Here is an 18,554-nt window from a genome sequence, read left to right as displayed (position 1 = left end):
CACATTCCGAGGCTCAGTACTGGGGATAGTGCCACACAGTCAGAGGCTCAGTACTGGGGACAGTGCCACACAGTCAGAGTTTCAGTACTGGGGATAGTGCCACACAGTCAGAGGCTCAGTACTGGGGATAGTATCACACAGTCAGAGGCTCAGTACTGGGGATAGTGCCACACAGTCAGAGGTTCAGTACTGGGGATAGTGCCACACAGTCAGAGGCTCAGTACTAGGGTTAGTGCCACACAGTCAGAGGCTCAGTACTGGGGATAGTGCCACACAGTCAGAGGCTCAGTACTGGGGATAGTGCCACACAGTCAGAGGCTCAGTCCTGGGGATAGTGCCACACAGTCAGAGGCTCAGTACTGGGGATAGTGCCACACAGTCAGAGGCTCAGTACTGGGGATAGTGCCACACGGTCAGAGGCTCACTACTGGGGATAGAGCCACACAGTCAGAGGCTCAGTACTGGGGATAGTGCCACACGGTCAGAGGCTCAGTACTGGGGATAGTGCCACACAGTCAGAGGCTCAGTACTGGGGATAGTGCCACACAGTCAGAGGCTCAGTACTGGGGATAGTGCCACACAGTCAGAGGCTCAGTACTGGGGATAGTGCCACACAGTCAGAGGCTCAGTACTGGGGATAGTGTCACACAGTCAGAGGCTCAGTACTGGGGATAGAGCCACACAGTCAGAGGCTCAGTACTGGGGATAGTGCCACACAGTCAGAGGCTCAGTACTGAGGATAGTGCCACACAGTCAGAGGCTCAGTACTGAGGATAGTGCCACACAGTCAGAGGCTCAGTACTGACGATAGTGCCACACAGTCAGAGGCCCAGTACTGGGGATAGTACCCACAGTCAGAGGCTCAGTACTGGGGATAGTGCCACACAATCAGAGGCTCAGTACTGGGGATAGTGCCACACAGTCAGAGGCTCAGTACTGGGGATAGTGCCACACAGTCAGAGGCTCAGTACTGGGGATAGAGCCACACAGTCAGAGGCTCAGTACTGGGGATAGTTACACACAGTCAGAGGCTCAGTACTGGGGATAGTGCCACACAGTCAGAGGCTCAGTACTGGGGATAGAGCCACACAGTCAGAGGCTCAGTACTGGGGATAGTTACACACAGTCAGAGACTCAGTACTGGGGATAGTTACACACAGTCAGAGGCTCAGTACTGGTTTTATTGAAATTTTTTTTCCCTGAGCAACATTTTTCCCGCTTACAAAACAAACAAAACGATAACAATAACAAAACAGAATTTTTAAAAAACTTTTTAACAATAATAATAATAATAATAATATACAAGTAACAAAACCTCGTACTCTATTGACCTATACTGAACTAAGCCTCCTCCCCCCCTCCCGCCCCCCCCCTCCCGCCTGGGTTGCTGCTGCTGGTCATCTGTCTTCCCTCTAACGTTCCCCTTGGTAGTCGAGAAATGGCTGCCACCGCTTGGTGAACCCTTGAGCCGATCCTCTCAGGGCAAACTTTATCTGCTCCAGTTTAATAAACCCCGCCATATCGTTTATCCAGGCCTCCAGTCCGGGGGGTTTCGCCTCCTTCCACATGAGTAGGATCCTGCGCCGGGCTACTAGGGACGCAAAGGCCACGACATCGGCCTCTTTCGCCTCCTGCACTCCCGGCTCTTCCGCAACTCCAAATAGAGCTAACCCCCAGCCTGGTTTGACCCGGGCCTTCACCACCTGCGAAACACTCCCGTCACTCCCTTCCAATACCCTTCCAGTGCCGGGCACGCCCAAAACATATGTGCGTGGTTTGCCGGGCTCCCGCCACACCTCCCACATTTGTCCTCCACTCCAAAGAACCTGCTCAATCTTGCCCCCATTATGTGTGCTCTATGTAACACCTTAAATTGAATCAGGCTAAGCCTGGCGCATGAGGAAGAGGAATTTACCCTGCTTAGGGCATCAGCCCACATACCCTCCTCTATCTCCTCCCCTAATTCTTCTTCCCACTTTCTTTTTAGTTCGCCCACCGACTCCTCCCCCTCTTCCCTCGTCTCTCTATAAATCTCTGACACCTTGCCCTCTCCGACCCACACCCCTGAAAGCACCCTGTCCTGTATCCCCTGTGTCGGGAGCCGCGGAAATTCCCTCACCTGCATATATCTCAAGAAATTCCCCCGGGGTAACTTATACTTTTCCTCCAGTGCTCCCAAGCTCGCAAAAGTCCCATCTATGAATAAATCTCCCACCTTCCTAATTCCCAACTGGTACCAGCTCTGAAATCCTCCATCCATTCTTCCTGGGGCGAACCTATGGTTGTTCCTGATAGGGGACCCCACCAGGGCTCCCCGCACCCCTCTCTGTCGCCTCCACTGTCCCCATATGTTCAGTGTTGCCGCCACCACCGGGTTCGTGGTGTACTTTTTCGGTGAGAACGGTAGCGGCGCCGTCACCAGCGCCTCGAGCTTCGTCCCTTTACAGGACCTTCTCTCCAGCCTTTTCCATGCCGCTCCCTCACCCTCCATCATCCATCTATGTATCATTGCCACATTGGCGGCCCAATAATAATCTCCCAAGTTCGGCAGTGCCAGTCCTCCTCTGTGCTGCAGGAACCCCCTCCTTACTCTCGGAACTTTCCCTGCCCACACAAAGCTCGTAATGCTCCAATCTATTTTATTAAAAAAGGTCCTGGTGATTAAAATAGGGAGACATTGAAATACAAATAAGAACCTCCGGAGGACCATCATCTTAATTGCCTGCACCCTGCCCGCCAGCGATAAAGGCTGCATGTCCCACCTCTTAAAGTCCTCCTCCATTTGTTCTACCAGCCGTGTCAGATTAAGTCTGCGCAAGGTTCCCCAGCTCCTAGCGATCTGAATCCCCAAGTATCGGAAGTTTCTTTCCACTTTCCTTAGCGGCAAGCCTTCTATCTCTCTACTCTGGTCCCCTGGATTTATCACATATAATTCACTCTTCCCCATGTTTAACCTATACCCCGAAAATTCCCCGAACCTCCTCAAGATTCGCATAACCTCTATCATCCCCCCCGCTGGGTCCGACACGTATAGCAATAGGTCATCCGCGTATAACGAGACTCGGTGTTCTTCTCCCCCTCTAGTCACCCCTCTCCATTTCCTGGAGTCTCTCAGCGCCATGGCCAGAGGTTCAATTGCCAGCGCAAACAACAATGGAGACAGCGGGCATCCCTGTCTTGTTCCCCTATATAATCGGAAATACTCCGATCTATGTCGACCTGTAACTACGCTTGCCGTTGGTGCCCCATAAAGTAGTCTAACCCAGCGAATAAATCCGTTCCCAAACCCAAACCTCCTTAACACTTCCCATAAATACTCCCACTCCACCCTATCAAATGCCTTCTCTGCGTCCATTGCCGCCACTATCTCTGCCTCCCCCTCCACTGAGGGCATCATTATCACCCCTAATAGCCGTCGCACGTTAACATTCAATTGTCTCCCTTTTACGAACCCTGTCTGGTCTTCGTGCACCACCCCTGGGACACAGTCCTCTATCCTCGATGCCAGCACCTTTGCTAGCAGTTTGACGTCCACGTTCAATAGTGAAATAGGTCTATAGGACCCACACTGCATCGGATCTTTGTCCCTCTTCAAAATTAGCGATATCGTCGCCTCCGACATTGTCGGGGGTCGTGTCCCCCCTACCCTGGCCTCATTGAACGTCCTCGTCAACAACGGGGCCAACAAGTCCACATATTTTCTGTAGAATTCCACCGGGAACCCATCCGGCCCCGGGACCTTCCCTGCTTGCATGCTTCCCAGTCCCTTAATAACCTCGTCCACCTCAATCGGCGCCCCCAGGCCTGCCACCGCCTGCTCCTCCACTTTCGGGAACCTCAACTGGTCCAGGAACTGCCGCATCCCCTCCTCTCCCTCTGGGGGCTGAGACCTATACAGTTCTTCATAAAAGGTCTTAAACACCTCATTTATCTTTCCTGTCCTTCGCACAGTGTCTCCCCTTTCATCCCTAATTCCTCCTATCTCCCTCGCTGCTGCCCTCTTTCGCAGTTGGTGCACCAACAGGCGACTAGCCTTTTCCCCATATTCATACCTCCTCCCCTGTGCCTTCCTCCACAGTACCTCCGCCTTTCTGGTGGTCAGAAGGTCAAACTCGGTCTGGAGTCGTCTCCTCTCCCTGTACAGCTCCTCCTCCGGGGTCTCTGCAAATTCCCTGTCCACCCTTAAAATCTCCCCCAGTAATCTATCCCTTTCCTTGGCCTCTGTTTTCCTTTTGTGGGCCCCAATAGAAATCAGCTCTCCTCTGACCACCGCTTTTAGTGCTTCCCAGACCACTCCCACAGGGACCTCGCCGTCGTCATTGACCTCCAGGTACCTCTCGATACACCCCCTCACACTTGCACACACTCCCTCATCCGCCATCAGTCCCACATCTAATCGCCAGAGTGTTCTCTGCTCCCTGTCCTCTCCTACTTCCAGGTCCACCCAATGTGGGGCATGATCCGAAACCGCTATGGCTGAGTATTCAGCTTCTTCCACCCTAGAGATCAACGACCTTCCTAAAACAAAAAAATCTATCCGGGAGTACACTTTATGGACGTGGGAGAAGAAGGAATACTCCCTAGCCCTGGGTCTAAGAAATCGCCATGGATCCACTCCCCCCATTTGGTCCATAAACCCCTTAAGTACCTTGGCCGCTGCCGGCCTTCTTCCAGTCCTTGAGCTGGATCTATCTAGCCCCGGGTCCAGCACCATATTAAAGTCCCCTCCTAAAATCAAATTTCCTACCTCCAGGTCCGCTATACGCCCCAGCATCCATCTCATGAACCCCGCATCGTCCCAATTTGGGGCATACACATTAACCAACACGACCTCCATTCCCTCCAGCATACCACTCACCATTACATATCTACCTCCACTATCTGCTACGATGTTCTTTGCTTCAAATGCTACCCGTTTCCCCACCAAAATGGCCACCCCGCTGTTCTTTGCGTCCAGTCCTGAGTGGAACACCTGTCCCACCCATCCTTTCCTTAGCCTAACTTGGTCTGCCACCTTCAGGTGCGTCTCTTGGAGCATAGCCACGTCTGCCCTCAGTCCTTTCAAATGCGCGAGCGCTCGGGCCCTTTTTATCGGTCCATTCAGGCCTCTCACGTTCCACGTGATCAGCCTTACTGGGGGGCTACCTGCCCCCCTCCCGTGTCGACTAGCCATTACCTTCTCTAGGCCAGTCCCATATCCCGCCTCCGCGCTCCCGCTCGCTCCCCCAGCGTTGCATTCCGCCCCCGACCACCCTCTCTTTAGCCATTTCCTTTTGGATTTCACAGCAGCAACCCGGTTGTCCCCTCCCACCGCCCCCCCCCCCAACCCCCCGCCCCCCCCTCCCTATCTAGCTTGATTGCTCCCCTCATATCACTTCCGTAAGTCAGCTGACTTCAACTGACCCCGGCTACTCCTGCTCCCTCCTCGACCCCCCCCGGTGTGAGGGAACTCCCATCCGCCTTGCGCCTATTTTCCCGCCTTATTCTTTCTGGCGCGGGAACATCCCTTTACCTGACCCGCCTCTTATGGCGCAGCTCCCTTTCCCCTCCCCCTCTCCTTCCCCATTCTCCGACTATGTCCCGCCTCTCCCCCCTCACCGGCGCCCACATTTCCCCAGTGTCCCCCCCTTCCCTGTTTACTTCCCCATCCCATTAACAAAAACAATAATAACAACAATAACAGTTCCCTGCAGCATCAGTCCCTCAGTTCCGGTCCAGTTTCTCTTCATTGATGAAGGACCATGCTTCCTCCGCCGTCTCGAAATAATAGCGTCTCTCCTGATGCGTGACCCATAGCCTTGCCGGCTGCAGCATCCCAAACTTCACCTTCCTTTTGTGCAAAACCTCTTTGGCTCGGTTGAAGCTCGCCCTCCTTCTCGCCACCTCCGCACTCCAATCCTGGTAGATCCTTACCACCGCATTCTCCCATCTGCTACTCCGCACCTTTTTAGCCCATCTCATGACCTCTTCTCTGTCATTAAGGCGGTAGAATCGCACGATTATCGTCCTCAGTGGCTCTCCCGCTTTTGGTCTTCTCGCCGGGATCCGATTTGCCCACTCCACCTCCATGGGGCCCGCAGGGGCCTCAGCACCCATCAGTGAGCTCAGCATCTTACTTGCGTACGCTCCACAGTCCACTCCTTCCACACCCCCCGGGAGACCTAGTATCCTCAGGTTCTTCCTTCGCGCTCCATTTTCAAGGGCCTCAATCCTGTCAGCACACTTTTTATGAAGTGCCTTGTGTGTCTGAGTCTTGACCGCCAGGCCCAGGACCTCGTCCTCAATACCTGACACCTTCTGCTCCACCACGCGAACTTCAGTCTCCTGGGTCTTTAAAGTCTCCTTAAGCCCCTCAATTGCCTGTAACAACGGGGTCATTACGTCCTTCTTCAGCAGGTCCACGCACCGTCTCACCACCTCGTCCTGCTCAGGCCCCCATATCACCTGTGGTTTCTCCGCCGCCATTTTGTTCCACTCCCTCTGACCTCCTGGCTGCAGATTCTTCGGGCTGTAGCCGCCGCCGCCGGTTTTTCCCTCCGTCGTTCGGGGGGGACTCCCTTCCCTCGCGCCTCGCACCGGGTTTTTCGGCCGTCAAAGTCCCCGTTGGGGCTCTTAAAAGAGCCCGAAGTTCCGTCGGAGCTGGAGCCGCCGAAACGTGCGGCTAGCTCATCCCTGCCGCAACCGGAACTCGGCTCAGTACTGGTTTAAGTTGGTGCTGTGACTTAGCTTGTTAAAGCGCCTGTCTAAGTAAACAGGAGATTCTAAGTTCAAATCTCAGCAGTGCCTTCATACCTTTACGTCAAAACAAGTAACCTGTTATGAAAAGCTCCCAATTTAATGGTGAGTGCAGAGTTTGTTGGCAAAATCTCCATGGCACTAACCTTGAAGGTGCCCTCCCTACTCTTAGACTAGGGAAAGAGTAGGACCAGTCAAGGACAGGGATGGGAAGTTGTGTGTGGAGTCTGAAGAGATAGGCGAGATACTAAATGAATATTTTTTGTCAGTATTCACTTAGGATAAAGATAATGTTGTGGAGGAGAATGCTGAGACCCAGGCTAATAGAATAGATGGCATTGAGGTACGTAGGGAAGAGGTGTTGGCAATTCTGGACAGGCTGAAAATAGATAAGTCCCCGGGTCCTGATGGGATTTATCCTAGGATTCTCTGGGAGGCCAGGGAAGAGATTGCTGGACCTTTGGCTTTGATTTTTATGTCATTATTGGCTACAGGAATAGTGCCAGAGGACTGGAGGATAGCAAATGTGGTCCCTTTGTTCAAAAAGGGGAGCAGAGACAACCCCGGCAACTATAGACCAGTGAGCCTCACGTCTGTAGTGGGTAAAGTCTTGGAGGGGATTATAAGAGACAAGATTTATAATCATCTAGATAGGAATAATATGATCAGGGATAGTCAGCATGGCTTTGTGAAGGGTAGGTCATGCCTCAAAAACCTTATCGAGTTCTTTGAGAAGGTGACTGAACAGGTAGACGAGGGTAGAGCAGTTGATGTGGTGTATATGGATTTCAGCAAAGCGTTTGATAATGTTCCCCACGGTAGGCTATTGCAGAAAATACGGAGGCTGGGGATTGAGGGTGATTTAGAGATGTGGATCAGAAATTGGCTAGCTGAAAGAAGACAGAGGGTGGTGGTTGATGGGAAATGTTCAGAATGGAGTTCAGTTACAAGTGGAGTACCACAAGGATCTGTTCTGGGGCCGTTGCTGTTTGTCATTTTTATCAATGACCTAGAGGAAGGCGCAGAAGGGTGGGTGAGTAAATTTGCAGACGATACTAAAGTCGGTGGTGTTGTCGATAGTGTGGAAGGATGTAGCAGGTTACAGAGGGATATAGATAAGCTGCAGAGCTGGGCTGAGAAGTGGCAAATGGAGTTTAATGTAGAGAAGTGTGAGGTGATTCACTTTGGAAGGAATAACAGGAATGCAGAATATTTGGCTAATGGTAAAGTTCTTGGAAGTGTGGATGAGCAGAGGGATCTAGGTGTCCATGTACATAGATCCCTGAAAGTTGCCACCCAGGTTGATAGGGTTGTGAAGAAGGCCTATGGAGTGTTGGCCTTTATTGGTAGAGGGATTGAGTTCCGGAGTCGGGAGGTCATGTTGCAGCTGTACAGAACTCTGGTACGGCCGCATTTGGAGTATTGCGTACAGTTCTGGTCCCGCATTATAGGAAGGACGTGGAGGCTTTGGAGCGGGTGCAGAGGAGATTTACCAGGATGTTGCCTGGTATGGAGGGAAAATCTTATTAGGAAAGGCTGATGGACTTGAGGTTGTTTTCGTTGGAGAGAAGAAGGTTAAGAGGAGACTTAATAGAGGCATACAAAATGATCAGGGGGTTAGATAGGGTGGACAGTGAGAGCCTTCTCCCGCGGATGGAAATGGCTGGCACGAGGGGACATAGCTTTAAACTGAGGGGTAATAGATATAGGACAGAGGTCAGAGGTAGGTTCTTTACGCAAAGAGTAGTGAGGCCGTGGAATGCCCTACCTGCTACAGTAGTGAACTCGCCAACATTGAGGGCATTTAAAAGTTTATTGGATAAACATATGGATGATAATGGCATAGTGTAGGTTAGATGGCTTTTGTTTCGGTGCAACATCGTGGACCGAAGGGCCTGTACTGCGCTGTATTGTTCTATGTTCTATGTAATCACTCAATCTTTGCTCACAGACATCGCTGACAAACATTCAAAATGTTCCTACTGGATTTCCTGAGGTCAATTTCCTGTCGTGCATTCAAAGGAAAATACTGCACATGTTGTGAATCTGCATGAGAAACTAAAAATGATTGGATTAAAGCTCATATAATGGGCCCTGGTAGCTCAGTAGGTCGAGCATCAGACTTTAAATCTGAGGGTCCAGAGTTCAAGTTCCTGTCAGGGCTTTGATTTAGATAGAGCAGACAAACACGTGGCTAAACAGCTGGTGTAGGAGGGAGGGTTTCCGTTATCTGGACCACTGGGAGCTCTTCCGGGGCAGGTGTGACCTGTATAAAATGGACGGGTTGCATCTAAACCGGAGAGGCATAAATATCCTGGCCGCGAGGTTTGCTCGTGTCACACGGGAGGGTTTAAACTAGTATGGCAGGGGGGTGGGCACGGGAGCAATAGGTCAGAAGGTGAGAGCATTGAGGGAGAACTAGGGAATAGGGACAGTGTGGCTCTGAGGCAGAGCAGACAGGGAGAAGTTGCTGAACACAGTGGGTCTGGTGGCCTGAAGTGCATATGTTTTAATGCAAGGAGCATTACGGGTAAGGCAGATGAACTTAGAGCTTGGATTACTACTTGGAACTATGATGTTGTTGCCATTACAGAGACCTGGTTGAGGGAACGGCAGGATTGGCAGCGAAACGTTCCAGGATTTAGATGTTTCAGGCGGGATAGAGGGGGATGTAAAAGGGGAGGCGGAGTTGCGCTACTTGTTCGGGAGAATATCACAGTTATACTGCGAGAGGACACCTCCGAGGGCAGTGAGGCTATATGGGTAGAAATCAGGAATAAGAAGGGTGCAGTCACAATGTTGGGGGTATACTACAGGCCTCCCAACAGCCAGCGGGAGATGGAGGAGCAGATAGGTAGACAGATTTTGGAAAAGAGTAAAAACAACAGGGTTGTGGTGATGGGAGACTTCAACTTCCCCAATATTGACTGGGACTCACTTAGTGCCAGGGGCTTAGAAGGGGCGGAGTTTGTAAGGAGCATCCAGGAGGGCTTCTTAAAACAATATGTAAACAGTCCAACTAGGGAAGGGGCGGTACTGGACCTGGTATTGGGGAATGAGCCCGGCCAGGTGGTAGATGTTTCAGTAGGGGAGCATTTCGGTAACAGTGACCACAATTCAGTAAGTTTTAAAGTACTGGTGGACAAGGATAAGAGTGGTCCGAGGATAAATGTGCTAAATTGGGGGAAGGCTAATTATAACAATATTAGGCAGGAACTGAAGAACATAGATTGGGGGCGGATGTTTGAGGGCAAATCAACATCTGACATGTGGGAGGCTTTCAAGTGTCAGTTGAAAGGAATACAGGACAGGCATGTTCCTGTGAGGAAGAAAGATAAATACGGCAATTTTCGGGAACCTTGGATGACGAGTGATATTGTAGGCCTCGTCAAAAAGAAAAAGGAGGCATTTGTCAGGGCTAAAAGGCTGGGAACAGACGAAGCCTGTGTGGCATATAAGGAAAGTAGGAAGGAACTTAAGCAAGGAGTCAGAAGGGCTAGAAGGGGTCATGAAAAGTCATTGGCAAATAGGGTTAAGGAAAATCCCAAGGCTTTTTACACGTACATAAAAAGCAAGAGGGTAGCCAGGGAAAGGGTTGGCCCACTGAAGGATAGGCAAGGGAATCTATGTGTGGAGCCAGAGGAAATGGGCGAGGTACTAAATGAATACTTTGCATCAGTATTCACCAAAGAGAAGGAATTGGTAGATGTTGAGTCTGGAGAAGGGGGTGTAGATAGCCTGGGTCACATTGTGATCCAAAAAGACGAGGTGTTGGGTGTCTTAAAAAATATTAAGGTAGATAAGTCCCCAGGGCCGGATGGGATCTACCCCAGAATACTGAAGGAGGCTGGCCTTGACAGAAATCTTTGGATCCTCGCTGTCTTCAGGGGATGTCCCGGAGGACTGGAGAATAGCCAATGTTGTTCCTCTGTTTAAGAAGGGTAGCAAGGATAATCCTGGGAACTACAGGCCGGTGAGCCTTACTTCAGTGGTAGGGAAATTACTGGAGAGAATTCTTCGAGACAGGATCTACTCCCATTTGGAAGCAAATGGACGTATTAGTGAGAGGCAGCACGGTTTTGTGAAGGGAAGGTCGTGTCTCACTAACTTGATAGAGTTTTTCGAGGAGGTCACTAAGATGATTGATGCAGGTAGGGCAGTAGATGTTGTCTATATGGACTTCAGTAAGGCCTTTGACAAGGTCCCTCATGGTAGACTAGTACAAAAGGTGAAGTCACACGGGATCAGGGGTGAACTGGCAAGGTGGATACAGAACTGGCTAGGCCATAGAAGGCAGAGGGTAGCAATGGAGGGATGCTTTTCTCATTGGAGGGCTGTGACCAGTGGTGTTCCACAGGGATCAGTGCTGGGACCTTTGCTCTTTGTAGTATATATAAATGATTTGGAGGAAAATGTAACTGGTCTGATTAGCAAGTTTGCAGACGACACAAGGGTTGGTGGAATTGCGGATAGCGATGAGGACTGTCTGAGGATACAGCAGGATTTAGATTGTCTGGAGACTTGGGCGGAGAGATGGCAGATGGAGTTTAATCCGGACAAATGTGAGGTAATGCATTTTGGAAGGGCTAATGCAGGTAGGGAATATACAGTGAATGGTAGAACCCTCAAGAGTATTGAAAGTCAAAGAGATCTAGGAGTACAGGTCCACAGGTCATTGAAAGGGGCAACACAGGTGGAGAAGGTAGTCAAGAAGGCAAACGGCATGCTTGCCTTCATTGGCCGGGGCATTGAGTATAAGAATTGGCACGTCATGTTGCAGCTGTATAGAACCTTAGTTAGGCCACACTTGGAGTATAGTGTTCAATTCTGGTCGCCACACTACCAGAAGGATGTGGAGGCTTTAGAGAGGGTGCAGAAGAGATTTACCAGAATGTTGCCTGGTATGGAGGGCATAAGCTATGAGGAGCGATTGAATAAACTCGGTTTGTTCTCACTGGAACAAAGGAGGTTGAGGGGCGACCTGATAGAGGTATACAAAATTATGAGGGGCATAGACAGAGTGGATAGTCAGAGGCTTTTCCCCAGGGTAGAGGGGTCAATTACTAGGGGGCATAGGTTTAAGGTGAGAGGGGGAAAGTTTAGAGTAGATGTACGAGGCAAGTTTTTTACGCAGAGGGTAGTGGGTGCCTGGAACTCGCTACCGGAGGAGGTAGTTGAAGCAGGGACGATAGGGACATTTAAGGGGCATCTTGACAAATATATGAATAGGATGGGAATAGAAGGATACGGACCCAGGAAGTGTAGAAGATTGTAGTTTAGTCGGGCAGTATGGTCGGCACGGGCTTGGAGGGCCGAAGGGCCTGTTCCTGTGCTGTACATTTCTTTGTTCTTTGTTGTTCATAAAATTTGAGGATGTCTGCGGAGCCAGACACAAAGATAATGTTTCAAATCCATGTGATCCTTATTCCGAGCTGAAGCGAGGTTACATGCAATGGAGTAGATGAGGAAAATGGAAGTTGCATGAAAAGTGGGAGATATAGAAGTTTGACATAAATCAAGGGAAAGCAATTTTGAAGGTCAGTACCACAGAAATTTTGTCAACGTTTTCACCATTAAATGAGGAGCATTCTTCACAGGCTACATGCTTTGACCTGAATGTATAAAGGTACTGCTGAGATTTGAACTCAGGAGCCCCTGTTTACAAGACAGGCGCTTTAACCATCTAAGCCACAGCACCAACCTGCATGACAGCTTTGCAAGTGTGGAACAGAGTGCAAATTAAAATATTCATCGGCAATGGGGTTTTGAAAGTGTAAAAATTGCAGTTATTTCTGAAAGTTATTAATTTAAAAGCAGTTCTGCAGGAAAGAAGTATACAAACAGGAAATATTTTGCGAATTGTGAAATTATTAAACATGGCCAGAAAACTATAGTGGTATAATGCAGGACAAGTCCAGGAGAGAGTTTAAACATCAACTGAAAATCTAGCAAAAATTCTTGAAAACTCTAGACAGCTGATGCAATTTGGCAAACACGACATTGTCACGGTTCTTCCACTTTCCATAAAGCATCCTGCAGTCTTTATTTTTTATCCTACAGTTCATTGGGAAGCAAACGCCTTGAGCCAAAATCAAAACACTGACGGGGACTTGAACCCTCAAATTAAAAGTCTGATGCTCTACCGACTGAGCTATCAAGGCCCATTCCAAAAAGTTCTCACAGCTCACTTCAAAGTCTCATATTGTATCTTTTGAAATTCCTTCACTGGTCATTCAGCCTCTCCAGCTCATTTCCCTCGCAAGCAGACCGGCAGCCTCCCTTCGGCTTCCTTTCTCAAATTCTTCAACTTGGACTCGCATTTTACCAATGACCTGAGATGTGACAACTGTTGTGACCCAGGGACATGCACTGGGACTTCAAGACATTGAAGATTACGTTTAGTTCGCTGAGATATCAGTGGGAAGCTGCAGAGATACAGATTATATTTTGAGAGAGGTAATAAAGCATGTCATCTGTTGTTTGATGTGGCAGAGTGTGAACGCAAGTAAGCTCATCGAGTAAAGTCGCAAATTATGCAAATCGCAAAGTTTCAGGGTGTAAATAGATCTGTCAACGCCATATCTTCAGAGAAAACGCCCCATCCTTTATCCCGCCCAAATCGTTCTTGCTGACATGCAGCAACATATATCGTCCAATAAAAAGGCAAATTACTGCGGATGTGAAATCTGGAAAAAAACAGGAAATTATGGAAAATCTCAGTGGATCTGGCAGCATCTGTGAAGAGAGAACCGAGCTAACGTTTCGAGGCTGGGTCACTCTTCATCAGAGTAAATTAGAGGATGTCTGTGGAGCCAGACACAGAGTTAATGTTTCAAATCCGTGTGATCCTTATTCAGAGCTGAAGTGAGGTTACATGCAATGGAGTAGATGAGGAAAATGGAAGTTGCGTGAAAAATGGGAGATATGGAAGTTTGAATCAAGTATGACATAAAACAAGGGAAAGCAATCTTGAAGGTCAGTACCACAGAAATGTTGTCAACATTTTCTGTGTTCACCATTAAATGAGGAGCATTCTTCATAGGCTACATGCTTTCACCTTAATGTATGAAGGTACTGCTGAGATTTGAACTCAGGATCTCCTGTTTACAAGACAGGCGCTTTAACCATCTAAGCCACAGCACCAATCTTCAAGACAACTTTGCAAGTGTAGAACAGATTTCAATTGTTTTGATTAAACATCAGTATTGTTGATTTCTCCTGCTGACTTTGAGAGTGCAAATTAAAATATTCATCGGCAATGGGGTTTTGAAAGTGTAAAAATTGCAGTTATTTCTGAAAGTTAATAATTTAAAAGCAGTTCTGCAAGAAAGAAGTATACAAACAGGAAATATTTTGCGAATTGGTAAGTGATTAAACATGGCCAGAAAACTACAGTGGTATAATGCAGGACAAGAGCAGGAGAAAGTTTAAACATCAACTGAAAATCTAGCAAAAATTCTTGAAAATTCTGGACGGCTGTTGCAATTTGGCAAACACGACGTTGTCACGGTTCTTCCACTTTCCATAAAGCATCCTGCATTCTTCATTTTTATTTCCGACCGTTCATTGGGAAGCAAACGCCTTGAGCCAAAACCAAATCCCTGACAGGGACTTGAACGCTGGACCCTCAAATTAAAAGTCTGATGTTCTACCGACTGAGCTACCAGGGCCCATTATAAAAATGTTCTCATAGCTCACTTCAAAGTCTCATATTGTATCTTTTGAATTTCCTTCACTGGTAATTCAGCCTCTCCAGCTCATTTCCCTCGCAAGCAGACCGGCAGCCTCCCTTTGGATTCCTTTCTCAAATTCTTCAACTTGGACTCGCATTTTACCAATGACCTGTGATGTGACAACTGTTGTTACCCAGGGACATGCACTGGGACTTCAAGTCATTGAAGATTACGTTTAGTTCGCTGAGATATGAGTGGGAAGCTGCAGAGATACAGATTGGATTTTGAGAGAGGGAATAAAGCATGTCATCTGTTGTTTGTTGTGGCAGAATGTGAACGCAAGTAAGCTCATCTAGTAAAGTAGCAAATTATGCAAATCGCAAAGTTTCAGGGTGTAAATAGATCTGTCAACGCCACATCTTCATGGAAAACGCCCCATCCTTTATCCTACCCAAATAGTTCTTGCTGACATGCAGCAACATATATCGTCCAATAAAAAGGCAAATTACTGCAGATGTGAAATCTGAATAAAAACAGGAAATGATGGAAAATCTCAGTGGTTCTGGCAGCATCTGTGAAGAGAGAACCGAGCTAACGTTTCGAGGCAGGGTCATTCTTCATCAGAGTAAATCATTTAATTGTTCTATCTTTGCTCACAGACATAGCTGACAAACATTCAAAATGTTCCTACTGGATTTCCTGAGGTCAATCCTGTCGTGCATTCAAAGGAAAATACTGCACCTGTTGTGAATGTGCATGAGAAACTAAAAATGATTGGATTAAAGCTCATGAAATTTGAGGATTTCTGTGGAGCCAAACACAAAGTTAATGTTTCAAACCTGTGTGATCCTTATTCAGAGCTGAAGCGAGGTTACATGCAATGGAGTAGATGAGGAAAATGGAAGTTGCGTGAAAAATGGGAGATATGGAAGTTTGAATCAAGTTTGACATAAATCAATCTTGAAGGTCAGTACCACAGAAATGATGTCAACATTGTCTGTGTTCACCATTAAATGAGAAGCATTCTTCACAGGCTACATGCTTTGACCTGAATGTATAAAGGTACTGCTCAGATTTGAACTCAAGACCTCCTGTTTACAAGACAGGCACTTTAACCATCTAAGCCACAGCACCAATCTGCAAGACAGGCTTGCAAGTGTGGAACAGATTTCAATTGTTTTGATTAAACATTTTGCACTTTGAGAGTGCAAATTAAAATATTCATTGTCACTGGGCTTTTGAAACTGAAAAATTGCAGTCATTTCTGAAAGTTGTTAATTTAAAAGCAGTTCTGCAGGAAAGAAGTATACAAACAGGAAATATTTTGCGAATTGGGAAATCATTAAACGTGGCCAGAAAACTATAGTGGTATAATGCTGGATAAGAACAGGAGAGAGTTTTTACGTTAACTGAAAATCTAGCAAAAATTCTTGAAAATTCTGGACGGCTGTTGCAATTTGGCAAACACGACGTTGTCACGGTTCTTCCACTTTCCATAAAGCATCCTGCATTCTTTATTTTTATTTCCGACCGTTCATTGGGAAGCAAACGCCTTGAGCCAAAATCATAGCCCTGACAGGGACTTGAACCCTGGACCCTCAGATTAAAAGTCTGATGCTCTACCTACTGAGCTACCACAGCCCATTATTAAAATATTCTCATAGCTGAATAAAGCGTGTCATCTGTTGTTTGTTGTGGCAGAGTGTGAACGCAAGTAAGCTCATCGAGAAAACTAACAGATTATGCAAATCGCAAATTTCAAAAATCATTTAATCATTCAATCTTTGCTCACAGACATCGCTGACAAACATTCAAAATGTTCCTACTGGGGACTTCAGGTGATGGCGGGCGGGAGGCGGCCGCACAATGGAGAGCCCCCGCTCGGGAACGGCAATTTCAGGGCTTTAAGCCCAGTCCCAGGGTCCGCGGAGGCGGCAGAAGAAGGGAGAAGGCACGGAGGAGGCACTGAGAAGACACAGGAGGAAAAAAAGAACAAAGAAAAATGTCGAGGGTGAGCAGAAAAACGGCCGAAAAAAAACCAGCTGGAGGTCCGTCGGGGAGTGGAAAGGTCACCACGGGGTCACCAGGAGAAATGGAGGCTGGAGCACCAGGGAAGGCCGCACTGCTTACGGCTGAAGAAATAACCAAGGTGATGGCTGCGGAATTTGAAAAGCAGTTGGCACAGATTGCGAAATGCATGGAGATGGTGAGGAAGGAGATGAGGGAGGTTTTGAGTGTGCTGGTGGAGGAGGCGGTTTCCCCAGTGAGGACGGAGGTGGCGAGCGCAGTGGCGGAGGTGCGAGAGCAAGGAGAGGCGCTGAAGGAAGTGGAGGAGACGTTATTGCAGCACGGTGATCAACTTGCCTCGATGGGGAAAGAGATGCGGAAGGTGACGGATACTAACAAGGATCTGCGAGGAAAAATGGAAGACCTGGAAAATAGATCCAGGTGACAGAACTTGAGGATTCTGGAGCTGCCCGAAGGAGTTGAAGGACCAAAGCCGACTGAGTATTTTGCCGCGATGCTGGCAAAACTACTGGGGGAGGGAGAGGACCCCTCCCGATATGAACTGGATCGGGCTCATTGGTCGTGGAGGCCTGTACCAAAGGCGAGTGAGCCGCCAAGGGCAGTGACTCTGTGCTTCCGTAAGTACAGTGTGAAAGAGAAGGTCCGGAGCTGGGCCAAGCAGAAGCGGGTGGTGCAGTGGGCTGGAGCTGGTATGCGTGTATACCAGGACTTTACGGTGGAGCTGGCAAGGAAGCGGGCTGCCTTCAACCGGGTGAAGAGGGCACTGTACGTTAGCAAGGTGCGGTGCGGCATTGTATATCCAGCGAAACTGAGGGTGACTTATAAGCTCAGGGACTTTTATATTGGAACGGCGGAAGCAGCGGAGGAGTTTGCGAAAGCAGAAGGACTGTGGCAGAACTGACAAACTGAGGAATGGCCATGTGCCGATGTAACCTCATGACTGTATTTTCTTCTTTTTTGTATCACTGCGCGCGAGTGTAGAGATTAAAGGAGCCAAGGTGGTATATATTTGGACGAGGGAAGGGACGGGACTTTCACTCGAAATGAGAGTTCTTTGGGGTGTAGGTGGATATGCGGGGTTTGTGTGCTAAAAGGGGATCTTCGGGCTTTCCTGGGGCCGGGCAATTGGGAAAGGGACCCGGGCAGGGGCCTCCACGCTGGCCGGTTTAAGCCGGCCAGTGAACGGGAGTGAGGTGGGGGGAGGGGCTGCGGCCATCGGAGCCTGGCAGAACAGGGTCCGAGTGGTCTAGCCGGGGTGGAAAGTTGGGGGGAAGGAACCGAGGGTAGGGGGAGGAGTTTTACAAGAGGCAGTGGACGGGAGGAGCTGGAGACCGGGGGCGGCGGTAGGGGGAGCGCGGGGGGTGGTGGGGGGGGGGTGCTGGGGGGGCGGGGGGGGGGCTGCTGTGTAACATTAAGGGTGACTATGGGTAATTCCAGATTTATTTTTGTCATTTGTTTATGTAAACATGCGGGTTGAGGTTTGGGGGTTGGTGGGTAGATGGGATCGTTGTTGTTATTATGGGGATTGACATACCTTGCTGATTATTGTTTATTGTTGATGGATGTAAATGTGGGAGAAAATGTGAAAAAGGAGAATTTTTTTTAAATGAAAAAAAAAAATGTTCCTACTGGATTTCCTGAGGTCAATCCTGTGGTGTTGGGTGTTCTGACACACAGATGAGCCAACACAGTTGCATATGGTACAACGCTTCTTTATTTAAACTCACTATTTACAGTTTGGTCTTTGCACTCTGCACGTGGGGGGCTCCCTGCTTGTGGTGTTTCAACAGCTCTTTCTTGTTCCCTTCTCCCCAGACCTACTGACCACCAGCACTGACCACCAGGTGTCGTGCTCGTGCTTTTTATGTGGTTGGTGTTCTTGTCTGTGATTGGTTGTGGTGTTGTGTACTCTGATTTGCCTGTTAGTGTGTCCATCATGATGTGTGTGTTTGAATATCATGACAAATCCTGTCGTGCATTCAAAGGAAAATACTGCACATGTTGTGACTCTGCATGAGAAGCTAAATATGATTGGATTAAAGCTCAGAAAATTAGAGGATGTCTGTGGAGCCAGACACAGAGTTAATGTTTCAAATCCGTGTGATCCTTATTCAGAGC

The 18,554-nt window shown here is 48.5% G+C and overlaps 4 non-coding genes across 4 annotated transcripts; all 4 read right to left on the bottom strand.

Annotated features, from left to right (window-relative positions):
* Positions 1–12,359: 12,359 nt before the first annotated feature.
* Positions 12,360–12,433, bottom strand: trnat-ugu (transfer RNA threonine (anticodon UGU)). Its single transcript has one exon. It is a non-coding gene; the product is annotated as a tRNA-Thr (tRNA).
* Positions 12,434–13,804: 1,371 nt separating this feature from the next.
* On the bottom strand, positions 13,805–13,878 carry trnat-ugu (transfer RNA threonine (anticodon UGU)). Its single transcript has one exon. It is a non-coding gene; the product is annotated as a tRNA-Thr (tRNA).
* A 1,590-nt stretch (positions 13,879–15,468) lies between these two features.
* Positions 15,469–15,542, bottom strand: trnat-ugu (transfer RNA threonine (anticodon UGU)). Its single transcript has one exon. It is a non-coding gene; the product is annotated as a tRNA-Thr (tRNA).
* Positions 15,543–15,976: 434 nt separating this feature from the next.
* trnak-uuu (transfer RNA lysine (anticodon UUU)) lies at positions 15,977–16,049 on the bottom strand. The gene has a single exon. It is a non-coding gene; the product is annotated as a tRNA-Lys (tRNA).
* Positions 16,050–18,554: the final 2,505 nt, after the last annotated feature.

Source organism: Scyliorhinus torazame, chromosome 4, assembly GCF_047496885.1.
Source record: "Scyliorhinus torazame isolate Kashiwa2021f chromosome 4, sScyTor2.1, whole genome shotgun sequence".
Classification (NCBI taxonomy): domain Eukaryota; kingdom Metazoa; phylum Chordata; class Chondrichthyes; order Carcharhiniformes; family Scyliorhinidae; genus Scyliorhinus; species Scyliorhinus torazame.
Note: the sequence above shows the minus strand (reverse complement) of the source record. Positions and strands in the feature narration are given on the sequence as shown.